Below are 19,834 nucleotides of genomic sequence, written 5' to 3'. Positions count from 1 at the left end.
TGATGGACTTTTGGAACCACTTGATTATGAATCACTTGGTACTTGCGAACCGTGCCTCATGGGCAAGATGACTAAAACACCGTTCTCCGGTACTATGGAGAGAGCAACAGATTTGTTGGAAATCATACATACCGATGTATGTGGCCCGATGAATATTGAGGCTCGTGGCGGATATCGTTATTTTCTCACCTTCACAGATGATTTAAGCAGATATGGGTATATTTACTTAATGAAACATAAGTCTGAAACATTTGAAAAGTTCAAAGAATTTCAGAGTGAAGTTGAAAATCATCGTAACAAGAAAATAAAGTTTCTAGGATCTGATCGTGGAGGAGAATATTTGAGTTACGAGTTTGGTGTACATTTGAAAAACTGTGGAATAGTTTCGCAACTCACGCCACCCGGAACACCACAGCGTAATGGTGTGTCCGAACGTCATAATCGTACTTTACTAGATATGGTGCGATCTATGATGTCTCTTACTGATTTACCGCTATCATTTTGGGGATATGCTTTAGAGACGGCCGCATTCACGTTAAATAGGGAACCATCAAAATCCGTTGAGACGACGCCTTATGAACTGTGGTTTGGCAAGAAACCAAAGTTGTCGTTTCTTAAAGTTTGGGGCTGCGATGCTTATGTGAAAAAGCTTCAACCTGATAAGCTCGAACCCAAATCGGAGAAATGTGACTTCATAGGATACCCAAAGGAAACTGTTGGGTACACCTTCTATCACAGATCCGAAGGCAAAACATTCGTTGCTAAGAATGGATCATTTCTAGAGAAGGAGTTTCTCTCGAAAGAAGTGAGTGGGAGGAAAGTAGAACTTGACGAGGTAACTGTACCTGCTCCCTTACTGGAAAGTAGTTCATCACAGAAAACTGTTTCAGTGACACCTACACCAGTTAGTGAGGAAGCCAATGATAATGATCATGAAACTTCAGATCAAGATACTACTAAACCGCGTAGATCAACCAGAGTAAGATCCGCACCAGAGTGGTACGGTAATCCTGTTCTGGAGGTCATGCTATTAGATCATGATGAACCTACGAACTATGAAGAAGCGATGGTGAGCCCAGATTCCGTAAAGTGGCTTGAAGCCATGAAATCTGAGATGGGATCCATGTATGAGAACAAAGTATGGACTTTGGTTGACTTGCCCGATGGTCGGCAAGCAATTGAGAATAAATGGATTTTTAAGAAGAAGACTGACGCTGATGGTAATGTTACTGTCTACAAAGCTCGACTTGTCGCAAAAGGTTTTCGGCAAGTTCAAGGAATTGACTACGATGAGACCTTCTCACCCATAGCGATGCTTAAGTCCGTCCGAATCATGTTAGCAATTGCCGCATTTTATGATTACGAAATTTGGCAAATGGATGTCAAAACTGCATTCTTGAATGGATTTCTGGAAGAAGAGTTGTATATGATGCAACCAGAAGGTTTTGTCGATCCAAAGGGAGCTAACAAAGTGTGCAAGCTCCAGCGATCCATTTATGGACTGGTGCAAGCCTCTCGGAGTTGGAATAAACGTTTTGATAGTGTGATCAAAGCATTTGGTTTTATACAGACTTTCGGAGAAGCCTGTATTTACAAGAAAGTGAGTGGGAGCTCTGTAGCATTTCTGATATTATATGTGGATGACATATTACTGATTGGAAATGATATAGAATTTCTGGATAGCATAAAGGGATACTTGAATAAAAGTTTTTCAATGAAAGACCTCGGTGAAGCTGCTTACATATTAGGCATTAAGATCTATAGAGATAGATCAAGACGCTTAATTGGACTTTCAGAAAGCACATACCTTGACAAAATTTTGAAGAAGTTCAAAATGGATCAAGCGAAGAAAGGGTTCTTGCCTGTGTTACAAGGTATGAAATTGAGTAAGACTCAATGCCCGACCACTGCAGAAGATAGAGAGAATATGAAAGATGTTCCCTATGCATCAGCCATAGGCTCTATCATGTATGCAATGCTGTGTACCAGACCTGATGTGTGCCTTGCTATAAGTTTAGCAGGGAGGTACCAAAGTAATCCAGGAATGGATCACTGGACAGCGGTCAAGAACATCCTGAAATACCTGAAAAGGACTAAGGATATGTTTCTCGTATATGGAAGTGACAAAGAGCTCATCGTAAAAGGTTATGTTGATGCAAGCTTTGACACTGATCCGGACGATTCTAAATCGCAAACCGGATACGTGTTTACATTAAACGGTGGAGCTGTCAGTTGGTGCAGTTCTAAACAAAGCGTCGTAGCGGGATCTACATGTGAAGCGGAATACATAGCTGCTTCGGAAGCAGCAAATGAAGGAGTCTGGATGAAGGAGTTCATATCCGATCTAGGTGTCATACCTAGTGCATCGGGTCCAATGAAAATCTTTTGTGACAATACTGGTGCAATTGCCTTTGCAAAGGAATCCAGATTTCACAAAAGGACCAAACACATCAAGAGACGCTTCAACTCCATCCGGGATCTAGTCCAGGTGGGAGACATAGAGATTTGCAAGATACATACGGATCTGAATGTTGCAGACCCGTTGACTAAGCCTCTTCCACGAGCAAAACATGATCAGCACCAAAGCTCCATGGGTGTTAGATTCATTACAGTGTAATCTAGATTATTGACTCTAGTGCAAGTGGGAGACTGAAGGAAATATGCCCTAGAGGCAATAATAAAGTTATTATTTATTTCCTTATAATCATGATAAATGTTTATTATTCATGCTAGAATTGTATTTACCGGAAACATAATACATGTGTGAATACATAGACAAACAGAGTGTCACTAGTATGCCTCTACTTGACTAGCTCGTTAATCAAAGATGGTTATGTTTCCTAACCATGAACAATGAGTTGTTATTTGATTATCGAGGTCACATCATTAGTAGAATGATCTGATTGACATGACCCATTCCATTAGCTTAGCACCCGATCGTTTAGTATGTTGCTATTGCTTTCTTCATGACTTATACATGTTCCTATGACTATGAGATTATGCAACTCCCGTTTACCGGAGGAACACTTTGGGTACTACCAAACGTCACAACGTAACTGGGTGATTATAAAGGAGTACTACAGGTGTCTCCAATGGTCGATGTTGGGTTGGCGTATTTCGAGATTAGGATTTGTCACTCCGATTGTCGGAGAGGTATCTCTGGGCCCTCTCGGTAATACACATCACATAAGCCTTGCAAGCATTACAACTAATATGTTAGTTGTGAGATGATGTATTACGGAACGAGTAAAGAGACTTGCCGGTAACGAGATTGAACTAGGTATTGAATACCGACGATCGAATCTCGGGCAAGTAACATACCGATGACAAAGGGAACAACGTATGTTGTTATGCGGTCTGACCGATAAAGATCTTCGTAGAATATGTAGGAGCCAATATGGGCATCCAGGTCCCGCTATTGGTTATTGACCAGAGACGTGTCTCGGTCATGTCTACATTGTTCTCGAACCCGTAGGGTCCGCACGCTTAAGGTTACGATGACAGTTATATTATGAGTTTATGCATTTTGATGTACCGAAGGTTGTTCGGAGTCCCGGATATGATCACGGACATGACGAGGAGTCTCGAAATGGTCGAGACGTAAAGATTGATATATTGGAAGCCTATATTTGGATATCGGAAGTGTTCCGGGTGAAATCGGGATTTTACCGGATTACCGGGAGGTTACCGGAACCCCCCGGGAGCCATATGGGCCATCATGGGCCTTAGTGGAAAGGAGAAAGGGGCAGCCCAAGGGGGCTGCGCGCCTCCCCCCTTCCCCTAGTCCTATTAGGACTAGGAGAGGTGGCCGGCCACCCCTCTCCCTCTTTCCCCCTTGGGAATCCTAGTTGGAATAGGATTGGGGGGGGGGGGGGAGTCCTACTCCCGGTAGGAGTAGGACTCCTCCTGCGCCTCTCCCTCTTGGTGGCGCCCCCTTCCCCCTTGGCTCCTTTATATACGGAGGCAGGGGCACCTCTAAACACACAAGTTGACACAAGTTGATCCACGTGATCGATTCCTTAGCCGTGTGCGGTGCCCCCTGCCACCATATTCCTCGATAATACTGTAGCGGAGTTTAGGCGAAGCCCTGCTGCTGTAGTTCATCAAGATCGTCACCACGCCGTCGTGTTGACGAAACTCTTCCCCGACACTTTGCTGGATCGGAGTCCGGGGATCGTCATCGAGCTGAACGTGTGCTCAAACTCGGAGGTGCCGTAGTTTCGGTGCTTGATCGGTTGGATCGTGAAGACGTACGACTACTTCCTCTACGTCGTGTCATCACTTCCGCATTCGGTCTGCGTTGGGTACGTAGACAACACTCTCCTCTCGTTGCTATGCATCACATGATCCTGTGTGCGCGTAGAAAATTTTTGAAATTACTACGAAACCCTACACTTTACACCTATGGCATGCCGGTGTAAAAAATACTTCGCATGTGGTATAGCCTGATGTCCATCAGATCTGACAACTTCAGCTCCGTGTCTATCTCTGCATATCCTCGCATTTTCACGCTTTCACAAAATTCATATTTTGCACGGACTTGGCTTTGTATAAATGTGAATCACAGGTTGAACCTGGATTCCTCAGACTGAGTTATGGAGAAACTACCTGCAGTAGTGTCCCATTGACAAAAGCCATCTTGGAACCATACTAAGTTCATGAATGAACTATATGATTCAACATCTTGTTTGTCACTTCTAAAGCGTCAACATACTTAGTCATTTGTTATAGAATTCACCACAGTATCCTGTTGGGAACAATTTCCAACTACCGTGCCACCATATTGTGTATTACACAAAACCCTTAACTTAAATCGAAAATCGCATGGAGAAAAGATGAAGACTGTATCGTTGTAACATTTTACAACGAACTCTTCATGATCTCCGCTTGCGAGAAAACATATCATCAGTACTTACTCTAGTACTCAATGACATATTTCACTGTTGTCCCATGATCAATACTTTGATCACTTTAGTATCCATACTCGCAACATCTTGGGAGTATTGGACATATCTGGTTGTTTTACATAACATGGAATACATGATTAATCCAAACACATGAGTGTATGGAATCTCCATCATGTATTTTGCTCATCAGTGTTTTGGGACACTGATTCTTGCAAAAACTCTTTCCATGTGACTTCGGCAAGAATCACTCCTTGTCGTTCTTAGTGCTAAACGGTTTTAGCATCTTGTCAATATGTATTTATTGCTTAGCCCTATTAGGTAAATCTATCTCCATAGATCATTATGCCTAATATTGAGGCTATTTAGCCTAAGCACTTCGTCAAAAAACTATTTTCAAATGAAGTCCTAATTCATGTCAAGAAATTTATTTCCAATTAACAATGTGTTAAGCACACAAGGGTTTTAGAAATATTGTTACGCTCCCACTTACTTTCTTGAATTACAAGCATCTTCGTTACCCATTGATGAAGTCAAACCCCTTTGACCATTTCATCAAAGCACGAAGATTCCAACTCCATTTTGCTGTCTTCTGTCCATCGCTGGAACTCTAAAGTTTGCACCCTTACTAGCATCCTCTGGATAGACAAAATGCCTTGGACTGTAACACATGCAAGTCCTTGGTTTCGTTTCCATCAGATGGAATCCTATTGTCATCCATGTTTCATATCTCATGATTGAAATATGTATTAATTGCTAGTTCAACCCGAACCGACTTTAAGCATCGCTACGATGAAAACAACCTCATCGTAGTCAACTCTTGAACTTGTTATTTAAACAAGTCGAGCTTTATGGATAAAACATTTTTATCTGTATCAGTTTTAAGTTCCATAAATATTCGATAGACTCTAAGTCTTCTGAAAGGTGTATCAAGGTTTTAATCTTGAATTACTTATATGGAAACTAACTCGGGTTGTATTGGCATTTAGCCAATTCCGGAGTCAGGGCCCATCAACGCTTCCTTGTGTATCGTAGGTATAATGTTGTCTAACAACAATATCTCGTTTGCGCACCTGAGAGGTTTGCACGAGCCTTGCCTACGTGGTTCAGCTGCAAGTTTGACCGAAGTTCATACATTTTATTGTGGAGACTTCCGTATCAGTCGCAGTAGGAAACTCTGGAATTACTTCCAAGGTCTCTTTCCTTTGATCTGATGACGAAAATACTGTTTATCTCATCGAGTTGCACTATTCTCCCACTCACCTTTTTGAAAGAACCATTCTCTTTAAAAGCACACCGTTTCGCAGCAAAACTATTTGCCTCGGTATAGTGAGGGAGGAATACCCAACATTTTGGTATAACCTACAAAGTAGCACTTGTCTGATTTGGGATAGGTTTGTAACTTTTTACACAAGCCCCATATTCCAAATGTTAAGAAAAGATATAACATGGTTAGGCGTACCATACCATGGCTTCATTTCAACAGACCCGATGTAGCTCTTTTCAGTGTAAAAGCCGCAGTCTCTAAAGCATCACTTTAAAAAGGGATAATGGCAAATTTATTTATGTCATCTTTGATCTTACCATGTCATAAATGGTTAGATTACATCTTCACAGACATTCCACTCATAGTGGTGTTCCGGGAGGTGTAAGTTATGAAACTCTTTTCACAACTCATCGGACATTCGCTAAACTTGTAACTCAAATATTCCTTTCTGCAATCAAATTGTAGAAACGTAATTTCCTTGTTACAATAACTTCTACTTCATTTTTGAAAACCTTTCGAATGATTTCAAAAGATCCAGACTTACGTCTCATCAAGTAAATATCCATATATCTACTTGAGTCATTTCTGAAGATAAATAAATCCACCACTAACAACACTTATCGGACTACACACATCAAATGTATGATCACTAATAAGTTTGTTGTTCATTCCTTATGGCCTGTGAACGGTATTTTAGTCACTTCACTTTTCGGAGGAAAGTTGCAAGTGTCAGATGATTCAAAATCAAAAAGACTTCAAAATCCATCATAATGGAATTTTCCATGCGGGTTTCTCCAATGTGACCAAATGTAGTGCCACACTTGTGTGGTATTCTTTTAGTCTTGCGACATTTAGCGTCAGTGTTATGGATGTATCATATTACCATCAATATTCATAACATACATCCCATCTTGGATGGAAGCATGGCCCTTCATGCTATTCATAATACTTAACAACAATTGTTGTTTTTATGAACAACTCTTTTGCAACAAACATTGTGCAATGGGCTAGAGTGTATGAAACTCTAAAATGAATTATGAATGTAAACCCAGAGGTATTGTATTATTATCAATACTCATAACATGCATCTCATTCATAATGAAAGTACGGCCCTTGTGTTATTCATAACATCGAACATAAAAAGTTCTCTTATGAACAACCTTCTTGCAAGATACCTTATGCAATGGGCTAGAGTTTGTAGAACTCTAAATGAATTATGAAAATAAATACAGACGACCATACACTGATGGAAGGTATAGTAACATTTACTATGTTCCCTGTGTATACCTTAACCTCATTTCTGGCTAGCCTTTTAGGCCATAGTAGCTCTTAGATTGATTCGTAACAGAATGCAATCGAGCGGGTATCTTTGAGATTAACTCACAATACCCAAGAATTAGTGATTAACATGTTTAACCATAATTCCCAAGAACTATATCTTTGACCAGCCTACTATACATCAAAAACTTGTATGACATTCATACATGAGCTGGATATTCCAGTCATCTTTCTTTATGCCTTTATACTTCTACCAGTTTAACTTTTAGTATATCTCCTACTCCCAAAAGAAGCACCCAACATAAGAGTGGCTTTAGCCTCGGATTTCCTAGGCGTGTAAGTCATACTAACACCCTTTGGACACTTCCTTTCTCTTTAAGTTGTTGTTTTATTCACCTTTCATTATATGACAGGCATTCTTCTGGATCCCTTTCCCAACAGTCAAATGCATAGTAAACACTTTTACTAATACTTGCAAACAAACATTACTTTGTTTGTATCTGAAAATAATTTTCAGTTCCATGAATATCATATAACTATCCCAACTTTCGAAGTTTGGGTTTCATGGAAGCAAACATATTCCACTTGACCGTAATAGAATTCTAGCTTTTGGATCGAAGGATGAGAGTCTCATCATCCATAGCATTTAGCGGGAGTATACAGAAAGCATGCAATAGGACAAAGTCCTTCTCGGCACTTTTGAGGACAATCCTCATATTACGTTACCAATCGTAAAGTTTTAACTAGATATTTAACAGCTATTCAATTTTAACAGGGAAAGTGGAAACGCGAGCCATTATTATACAACTATTTTGCAAGAAACACTTAGATAGTGTTCATAATTAATTGCACTAAGAATTAAACAAGTTAATTCTACAGTGCGCTCCCACTCAAATCAATATCTCTCATAATTGATTGTGAGTGATACAAGATCCACATTTCAATTCAACGCCATTGATGTGGACATCACTGATGACGAGAATTTCAATTGGTGGCAAACATGCCGATCACATATTTGTGTGACTCCTGTTCATCTTTCGATGGGTGTGTTCCGAGCTCAGGACCATTAAGCCAGAACGTCAAGACAACCAAGTGATCTTGCTGCGAGGTCTGACCTCACCCGCCTCACACTTCTCTAATCGTTCGTACCCATGTGGACATGGCGCACCCCGAAAAGTTAGGTGCCGTGACGGTGCTACACTTGGGAGAACACTAAATACTTGATATTTTTGTGAGAGATCACCCTAATAAAAAGCGACTACCGCGCAATCAAGAAGGGTGCATCAAAGGGATAAACATCTCAGGCAATTCATAATAGCATGATATGGTATAGCCCTTTCTGACGGAGAAGTCTTGTATTTCTTCGTCTTCGGCATTCGCATCGGTGTTCACCTTCGCGAAGATTGCCACCACCTTGCCGGTGCACCAGATAATATCGCTATCTCCATAGCGGATAAAATAAATGCATTACTTAAGGTTGACACGCAGGTCATTAAAGTGCAATCATATGGCTCCAGCCATCATGCCGAATCATGACATGCAGGTCATGTTAATTACATTATATAGTCATCTCATACATAATCAAATTATTATGAGCACTGCTATACCACATCACATGCAAACCATCCTGTAAAACCAAGTTAGACGCCTCTAATTGGTTCATACAAAAAAAGTTTTACGTGGCTTCTAAGGTTTTGACTTAAACCGCAACTACCAACGTTTTATCATCAAGTATGATTATTCAAGTTCCTAGATTAAAATCTCAGGATGTATGAAGCACGAGATCATAAAATCTCGAACCCCATACTAAACTTCGTCATACGCATGACCCACGTGCAGATCGTATCTGCAATGCCCTTTCATCTGCGAATTTCATCTTTCTTTTGACTACGGCAGAACCCAAAGAATTGATAGCACTTCCATGATCAATCAGGATCACGGATTGCTAGAACTTTGTAAAATTTCACCATGCTGTCTCGAGATTGAGCAAACGCAAATTCTTAGGAAGCAACAAGAACGTCGGGTAACAGATTTCATCTGTCACCCGCATAAATAATTTTCAGCAATAGATCTCATCTACTCCAAAATTATATTATGCAATACCCATACATCTCCATGTATTCTAGATCGTAACCTGCATCTACGCATAGCACGGATCTTGATGCCACTGTAGGGGAACGTAGCAGAAAACAAAAATTTTCCAACCAATGCACCAGCCCAGGACCACTATGGAGACTGCATACATGGTTTGATCCTTTTCGTTACCGACTCGTAGCGCAGCGGGAAGTAGAGTCGATGACGAATGGCGGTGCAGATCCCCGCAGCTAGGATTTACAACCTCCCAACCGCGAGGATGTATACCCTCATCTGCTCCTCAGACAGCCCTCCGGGAGGCGGTCGAACAGCCCCCCGGACGGTGTCGCGGATAGCCCTTCGAGAGGACCTTCGAAACTCGAACGGTCACTCGGACAGCCCTTCGGGAGGACCTTCAAAACTCGGACGGTCACACAGACAGCCCTTCGGGAGGCACTCACAAACTAAGACCGAAACTACGATCTCTCTACAGAGTTGCACACATACGGTGTCATCTATCCGGCAGGGCTTCGCCGTCCAGAACTAGTTCCTGCCGGAACCCAGACAACCTTTCGGCTCTACGAAACTATTTCGCTGGGAGGGAGAGAAGAAGCCAGATCACTGAATGGCACTTGTATGAGAGAAAAGGGATGAGGTTTGGGCAGCACCATCACCTCCTATTTATAGGGAAACCAAGGGGTAGGATGGGTATTCTGAAATACCAAAAGTGCACCCACTTTATGTCACACACAAAGGGTATAAAAGGCATAAAGGGATGACAAGTGGAGCCCCATGGAGGAGCTGCACCCTCCAACGTCCCACCTTCATGCCCCCCCCCAAAGGGGTTTCCTTGATCCCCAAGTCCTTCTAGAAGCCTTTTGGGAAAAGCCCTAAAAGGTGGCTTTCCATAAAATATCCCAAAAAGCACTTTCACTATTCATGACGACATTTTTCAGCGTCCGTTCGAACTGAAAATATTTATGTGGGCTTAAAACATTTCCAATACCCACCACAATAATTTTCAACGCGTTCTGGAACAATTCCATTTTAGTGATTTTCATCTGCGAAACGCATCTGAAGTGGCTCCGGCAGCTCCGGAACATTTCCGGTTTTTATCTCAGAAAATTCCAAAAGGCTTCCAGAATGATTCTGGCACCCTCCAAGAATTATCAGGCATGTGCCGAAACCAATTCGACTTAATGGTATATCCCGAAATAACTTTTCGGTATCATTGAAACTTATCCTATGACCCCTCTCTGCGGTACGATTCCGCTGTCCGAAACCATTCCGGTATCCGAAACTTTTTTCGGTGATTTTCTCTCAGACTCCCTGTCTAGTATTCAGCAGATAGATGACCCTTAAGCGTGTGACCCTATAGGTCCGGTGAAGTACAGACATGACCCGGAACCCCTTCCGATCAATGATCAACATCGGAGCCGTGGACACCCATATTGACCCCTATACCCACACGAATGAATATTCGAGTGAACCTCCAGTTGATGTGTGCTATTCCTGTTGCTTCGCGATATGTTACAAATACCCGAGGTGAGACATGTTGGCATTCCCATGGATCAACAACTTGTCCACTATGCCAGTTACGTCGTTACCGGTATTGTTCTCTTTACTCGTTACTGTGTTCCGGCATCCCCGTGATCAAATCACAAAGTGTCTGGCCAGACGATGATAGATACCGTAACACCGAGAGGGCCCAGAGATATCTCTCCATCGTTGGAGGAGCAAATCCCAATCTTGAGATATTAAGATACTTGACATACTTTTCCATGAACCCGTAAGCCGCCGTAATAGCCACCCATTTACGGATGACGTTTAACAAAACCCCAAAGTTCATGAAGCAAGCATGAAGAAACTCGATACTCTCATGGTCTAAGGAATCATGCAAACGTTAACCATCTCTGTGTTATTTACCATTAACTTCTGACGAATGTATCTCATAGCATAACATCAATTCGGGTCGATTCAACACAAATGTTCTCTTAACATTGTGCCCTCAAAGTTGTTGGCATAGACATGCCCATGATCAGGAAAACGGAACCATCATGCAATACTTGAGCTAGTCTTCGAGGCCAAACTAGGAATACTTCTTACCGTTTATTATTCCACACGTGCATATGAGTCTTCCTCCGAGCCTCGTGGATATTGTAGACTCGAGAATCATTGCAGTTATAGCATGGAACATAAACATAATTATGAACTCGGAGATAAATAATATCATTTATTATTGCCTCTAGGGCATATCTCCTACAGTGCCAGTCCATTGGAATGGATCCAAAGTATATCTATTTAGTGGAGTGCACTCTAAACCCATTATCTATTTATTTTTCTCTAACCTTTCGTAGCCATGCAACCAAGCCACATAAGCTTCATGGGTGCCCCCACATCATATTATTCATACTACGTTGATTGAAAAAAAAGATAAATCACCCAAAACAAGATCTTCCCATTTTTTTCCTACGATGTTGTGCCGTGCACGTACCTACTAGTTGTATAGTGGTAGTACTAGTAATATAGTATTAGGAGTACAAACTTGGTACTAGTAGGAGTAGTACTAGTACGGAATGCTCCTACTCTATCAACGAGCCCCATCTGACACCAAATTTCTTGGCTTCCGTGCTAAAGCTAGATCTTCCCCTTGTTTCCAACCCGGCGACGGGCGGGGTGGGGTTTGCCAATAGTCGGTTTGCTCAACGGCGGTCCCACATGAAAGTTAAAATGCTAGGCAACACGCCTTCCCTAAGCTATGTGTCGTGCCGGATGGGCCGTGGAGTACTCCCGATTCCCGGGCGTGTGGGGGTGCGACGCGAACGCGGCAGGCCTTTTCCTTTTACTACCAATGTGCCCGTGCGTTGCGACGGATCCAAAGCAGTAGAATAGTAGTACTTGTTCACAAACTTGAAAGAAATCACTCTTGTTTTGATATACTCCTAATATATTACTCCCTCCATACCTAAATATTTGTCTTTTTAGAGATTTCAAATGGACTATCACATACGAATTATATAGATATATTCTAGTGTTTCTAGCAAGATGCCCATGCGTTGCACGAAGTTGATGGAAAAGGTAAGCACAACTTATAAATTGATGAATGGAGTACTAGTTATAGTGATGCATATAATGAAGCAAAGGGCTTGCACATGTCGGTATTGACTGGAACAAGAATGCAACATCACAATAAGAATTAAGGCCACGATGATGTGATCGCAGTGGTAGTTACAAAAGGCAAGAAGAAAGATGGATCCATGAACGCACGACTTCCTCCTCCACAACTTAGTGCGCCGGGCCATCGACCGGCGGCTAAGGAGCGGCGGCTTTTGTGGCGGGGTCGAGGTGCTTCTCAGCAAATGCATCCAAGGCTTCCAGCCGGTTGAGGAAGGCCAACATCGTAGCGCCCTCACTGGCCTTGTAGATACCTATGTACACGATTTTCTCATACACGTGGATGTGTAGGTCGACGAATTCTTGCAGGGCGAGGCGCCTCGCGGAGAGCACGACCTCCAGGTGGACATTCTTCGTGGCGTCGGCGGGCAGTCGCAGGGCCACCAGTGCTTCAAAGAGGTTCCAGCCATGGAGGCCGATTAGGGTGGCAGGCAATGAGGAGCCCGGGCGCGCAGGCTGGAGGAGTACAGTGATGTCGTCCATGGGCTTCTTGAGGATGGTGAACTTCTTGCTGGTGGCAACGATCATCTGGTCCAACTAAGAGTCGTAGTTGGCGTCAACAGCGGCCATCCACGAGCCGGTCTCCAACACCGTCTGGAGACAATCCTCGGCGCCATGCCGCAGGCTGGCATCGTGGACCATATGGCACAGCCGCTGGCCGCTCATGCGCATCACTGCCATGGGTCCGGAGTGAGCTCTTTTGCGCTTAGTGTAGGTGCTTAGGCAAATGCTTAGGTGCGTACGATGTGGTAGATGCATTGGAATGGAGGGGCACCTTTATATGAGGGCAATGAGGGCAAACTGCATTGCATTCACATCGTGCAACCTCTTTTCCCGGACCTCCTCCCATTACTTCCCTCATGCATTAATTGAAGGAGGATGCATTGGCCGTTCAACATTTCGGGAACCGCTACTCCCTCCCTCGTTTGCATTAAAGTCGTATCGGGAACTGCGTGGCCCGCTGTTAAATCAAATACTCCCTCCATCTAGGTGAGTATTAATTGTAATGCATGCATGCATAAAGTACATGCACTGGTCAATTTTCTCTTAATACTTGCATGCAATGATTTAATGCACCTTGGAATTTGAACATGTGATGGGAAACAACCAAATTGAGCCTTATAAAATGGAAAAAGTAAAATTTTGAGATAAGCCCTATAAACCAGAAAGGAGGGAGTAGTAAACACATAGGCGTGGTGCATTAACTCTCATGTTGTTTCTTATTTTTTGACATAAATAGAGGAATCAACTAATAAGAGATGTGGAGCTTGTATACTTTTAATGACTTGAGACTATCAAACATGACATGTAGTGGTCAGTTCATTGCACGCAATGATATTAATAAGGGAGTACATAGAACTCATCTAGATGAGATATAATTTGGTCTCATTCACTTTGAAAACAAGAACAAATACAACCGACGTCAGCACACACGCATCTTATAACATCACATCCAATGGCTATAAAAGATGAATGAGACCAAATTATATCTCATCTAGATGAGTTCTAGAAAAAATGTATTAATAATACTTAGTATCATATATTAGTATCATGTAGTACTTTATTTATTGCCATGTATTACACATAGTACTCAACTCTGTCTCTTTCTTCATTTAATTCTATGACACCTCATCAAAATTGCCTAGTTGGCATGCATGATATAGCTATGATACTACCATTACAACCAGCCTTAGCAAATAAACATTAAGTTCTCTCGTTTTCCTCTCCACCTTGGTCACCTAGACGGAGGGAGTATACTGCGCGAGCTTTTCCGCCGCGGTTGGCGGGGCAGTTCCGCCTAGTCGGTTCGACAGAGACGCGAGAAGATGAGTGAGTAGGCTGCTGCAAATGTAGGGCTGTGTGATTTGACAACGAGTTATTGCTGGACAGGTGGGGCCCCATGATTTGACTTGCCATTATCATATTAATTGCAGCGCTACGACCGGCGTGAGTCTCCCGATTGCTGACCACCTCCATACATGTGGCTCTCCCAATGCTCCACAATGTAGTAGAGGCTGGCTCTTGCATGAGAGCCCACTTCTCCACTTTTTCCTTGCCTCTCTTTCCTCCACATATGCAAAAATGCCATATAAAGCGCACTATTGTACTTAGGTTGGTCGTAATGGAGAGTATCATATACTAGTATCATGCATATGATACTTTAGTATGATACTACATTCGTAATGCATAGTATCATGTGTTGGTATCATAGGATAGTTTATTTATTGTCATGCATGACACATAGTAGCACATCATTTAATATGATACAGTATCATATTATGATACTCAACTCTCTCTTTTCTTCATTTAATTCGACGTCACCTCATCAAGATTGCATAGTTGGCATGCATGATACTACCTATGATACTCCCATTACAAGCAGCCTTACTTGCTCCTACAGGTGCTAAGCTTGCCACATAGGCATAAAGTCTGATGTGGCAAGTTAATCAAGAAGAGAGAGAGTAGTTTGGTGACCCAAGGAATAAATGGTGCTAAGCACGTGTACGTAGGTGAAAAGAAAATTTTGAGTCTACAGCTAATTAAATGAAGCAAACTTAGCAACAAAAAACTAATAAGCACACCATTTCATTGGAAGAGGTCACTCCTTGGCAAATGCAATAAATACTACTCCCTGTGTCCCATAATATAAGAACGTTTTTGGCACTACACTAGTGTCAAAAACGTTCTTATATTATGGGATGGAGGGAGTATGAAGAAAGAGATAGAGAGAAGTAAAACAAATACACTTATAGCCAACCTTATAGCTAACCTTGTTGTAGTATGAGTGACTAAGTGATGACTATGTATGACATGCCAACATCAGATAGCCTAATGCACCAAGTTAAATCTCCAAGGCCGTGACCGCGCGAGCGACGCGACGGTTGTGGTAGGCGCGATCATGATACGGGCTGCTGGAAGCCCTTGGATCTGAGATCAAACGGTCGCATGCTAAGTTACTGAAAATTTGCAGAATAACCCTCCAGGATAGGATATTCACCCATAGGTCTAGAATCACGCCATGCAACCATTCGATCTCAGATCCAAGGGCTCTCAGAAGCCCATATCATGGGAGAATGGAAAGCCACTACCTGCCGTTCGCACGCTGGCAGTTCGCTCCTACTCGTCCCCGCACGTCCTTTAATACTACGGCAGTTCGCTCCTAGTCGTCCCGTCCTTTCACACTACAGCACTTCCACTAATCCTAACCCTCCTCCCAAATCCATGGCATCCCAAATATCCATGATCGGCGGTGAGTACAAGGTTAGAACCATCACCAGTGATGAGTTCGACATCATCTACACTCGTTCTTTCGCGACGGTGAAAGGATGCCTTTTCGCTTCAGATGCATGTTCGAAAACTCAGATGATGAGTGGGTCGCTGGGCTAGATGTTGAGTACACCACAGTCCTGGGACGAGAGTAGGATCTAAAGGACGAAGAGAGGAAGAAGCCCGCCGTGATCCAGGTTTGTGTGCATGACTTATGCTTGGTCTACCACATATGCCATGCCGACGTTGAATGCTTGGATTTTAAGAACTTCCTCGAGAGCAACCTAGTCAAATTCGTTACTGTAGACTTTACGAACAACAAAGAAGTCCTGGGTCGGATAGGCCTCGTTGTAGGCAACCCCTTCGACCTCCAGAGTAATGGGCTGGTGTCTTCTCGTCAGCCTTCAATGCTGACCCTGGCAGGAGCCATGGTTCATCCTTCGTATCGTAAACTGGAGAAACCTCCATACACATTTCATCGTTATGCATGGTAGCGGAATGTACTAGATATAGACCACATCCACTACGCTGCAATGGATGGCTACCTTTGTTTCAATATCTACAAGGGTTGGATGAAGAGCAAGAGCCAAGTGTGCGGTTCAAGCAAAGAAGTACCGGCCAAGAGGAAGAGGGATAATGACGATGTCGAGGACGTGGATGAGGACTCCGAGTAAAGTGACAGTGTCGTTGCTCATGGTGGTTCTAATGCAGTGTCTACCGGAGTAGTTGCAAAGTTTAATTTCAGGTGTGCTTAGTTTAATTTGAGGGGTATGTTGTGCTGAGCCCCCAGCAGAACTATGTTATGTTTCTTCTCGTTACTTTAACTCTTCAGTACGTAGATACTAGTATTTCTTACATTTCATCTTTTAGTTGGTATAGTACCACCACTCGTTTCTTCACATTATATACGTACAATATATATGGCCAACATCATATAGCCAATTGTTTAGTTGTCAAAGAATTCCAGGGTGCTTAGTTTTGTCAAAGAATTCCAGGCTGCTTAGTTTTATTCGAGGGGTGGGTTGTGCACTTGTGCTGGACACCATTATTGTGACTAGCCTTTTTAATAGTACTATATGCATAATTTGGCGACGAGCGCTCTCTATATGTACCACCTTTTTTTAATATCAAGTTTTGCTCCATGGCGCAATCCATCGATACTACTACTGTAAAAAAGTGGAGTATATACATTTTTTAAAAGGCTAGAGGGTGGGGCAGTCTAGCTTGGTCGATTTCACGAGAGGCGAGGGCCTTTGTGATTTGACGGCTCATTACTGCTGTCAAATTGAATAGTACTGCACCGCCCGCTGCACGCCCGATGCCTCCATTAAACCCCTCCGTTAACCCCGCATGCAAACCAAGAACCCTACTCCGGCCACACGTCCGTTCATGAGCGGGCCAGAATTAAACGCAACACCGGCCGAGCTCCTCTGTCCGCCCTCAGTTTAAACGAGGCCAGACGCCGGCCAAGCTCCTATCGTCCGCCCTCTATTTACACGAGGCTAGACAGACAACGGGCAAGAATCGCACCCCTCCGCCGCTCCCCCATCTCCTCCTTCACCATTTTCTCCACTCTTCTAATGGCTTCCGAGGAGCCATTCTCTGGCATATTACCCGGCTGGGTGGCCCGCCGAGCCCTCCGGATACAGGAGAGGCCGCTTGGTGCTTCACCAACCTCGCTTGGCCCGACAGAGCCAGTTGCCGCCCCAAGCAGGCGCGTGGTTCAGCAACTCTCCGCTCCAGTTCAGCTCGATGAGGAGTGGCGAGTTGCTCCACGCCGGCACAGCGGTGAGCACGCTGGTATGGGCTTCGTCGCTGCCGTGTCGTACCGCGCCACTAGTGTCTGCGGTGGCCACGCCTCCCGTGTCTGTGGGCGCGCCTCCCGTGCCTGCGGCAGCACCATGAAGGCAGAGACAGAAGCCGGGTGCTTGTAGAGCGACGAGTCGGTGGCCAGCTTCTCCGTGTCTGCCGCCATCATCGAGGAGAAGTAGAACACGGGAGGCTGCCGCCACATGGGACTCATGAAGGCCACCACCGAGGCGACGACTGCGCATTCAGGTGGTTTCTTTGCTGCTTCGTCTCTTCCGAGGACCTTCGTCGACCCCGCAAGTGTCTGATGGACATGAGGAAGACAAAGGGATCCGCAGGCAGCCATTTAGATTATGTACTCCCTCTGCAGCTGGCGGGAAATATTTGTTCTAAGAATGGATAAATTGTATGTATCTATAACTAAAATAAGTCTAGATACATCCATTTCTAGGACAAGTATTTCCGGACGGAGGGAGTATTAATTATACCAAGAGAGCCGGATTGGCACCGCTTAGTTCATGTAAATATAATGAAATCCATCATGTTTATATGAAGATCCGGCTTTTTTATATGAAATCCTTCATGCTTATATGAAATCAGTCCGTGTTTGCACGAATTTCATGTGGTTGGTTAGAGTTGTAAAAATGTATGCCGCTGGCGTTTGATGTCGTCCTCCGCGGAAGGAAGTGGGAGGAAATTTGCCAGCTGCTGTTGGAGATGCTCTTATGCTGGAAATAATAGAGTGACATGCAATCCATTTGAGTTAATTGCCTGTATGATTGTCCCTCTATAAAAAGTTAATTGCATGTACAGTGTACACGTGACTTGCAGGGTGGCTACAGCTTCATACAGAAAGTTAAAAAGAAACAAGTCCATCCTTAATATTGTATTCTAAGTACTCTGTGGGTTCCACTGTCAGTACAATAGAGAAAGAAGTATATATTAAATAAGTAATATATAATATAAAAATCTAAAGTTAAAAGACAGAATTCAAACTCATGTCATCGTGTTGCGAGCATCCGGCGCTAACCATCCCAGCACATTTTTGTTGTAGACCATGCTGGAGATATATCTCCATGTCTACTCTTATACTCCATTCGTTCCTAAATATTTGTCTTTTTCAGATTTCAACTGGACTACCACATACGGATGTGTATGTAGACATATTTTAGAGTGTAGATTCACTCATTTTGCTCCATATGTCTTTTCAGGAAGGGGTCAGATTTGTCCTTGATTTATTTATGAGGTATCCAGATGGCACTGCACCGCCAAGAAAAGAGGGTAACATCAAAATTATGGACTACTTTTTTGAGTATGTTGGTAAGGTCTGGTCATAGTCACTTGTTGAAATCTCTAAAAAGACAAATACTCCCTCCATCCGAAAATACTTGTCATCAAAATGGATAAAAGGAAATGTATCTAGACGTATTTTAGTTTTAGATACATCTCTTTTTATCCATTTTGGTGACAAGTATTTTTGGACAGAGGGAGCATTTAGGAACGGAGGGAGTAGAAACAGAGTTGGTGATGATGGTGTGCGTGCCATCCTGCAATATAGGCCGTCGGATTTATATCTAACAGATAGGAAAGAAACTATGACAATTTTGCAAAAATATACCCACACGCCTCTCCACGTTCGCTAATAAGGCCTTCCCTCGTTTAGCCTTTTCTCTCACAAGATAAACTACTCATACAAATGCATCTTGATATTCCGTGCAACGCACGGTCATCTAGCTTGTTTCTTTTAAAATAGTTGCTGTGATAATTGGGTTGAAGTGATATATCTTATGTCTGCCCCGAATGATTTTAGATTCACTAGTAGTAACAAAGAAAAGGTTGCCTTGTTAATTAACAGAAAACAGGGTGAAAACTATCACATGAGGCCGGTAAAAACAAGGCACACTGGGTTTAGCGTCATCGTCACTACAGCTGTGCGTGCGCGAGAAGTCTAATATCGAGGGGGCTACCAAGCGAGGCACCGAAACACAATGTTTGAGAGAGAAACCAATTGACAAATTATGATCAGATCGAGTTGTCACCCTTCTGCTGTCATTGTTGGGGG

Source organism: Triticum dicoccoides, chromosome 7B, assembly GCF_002162155.2.
Source record: "Triticum dicoccoides isolate Atlit2015 ecotype Zavitan chromosome 7B, WEW_v2.0, whole genome shotgun sequence".
Classification (NCBI taxonomy): domain Eukaryota; kingdom Viridiplantae; phylum Streptophyta; class Magnoliopsida; order Poales; family Poaceae; genus Triticum; species Triticum dicoccoides.
The sequence above is the reverse complement of the archived record's forward strand: the minus strand, read 5'-3'. Positions refer to the sequence as shown.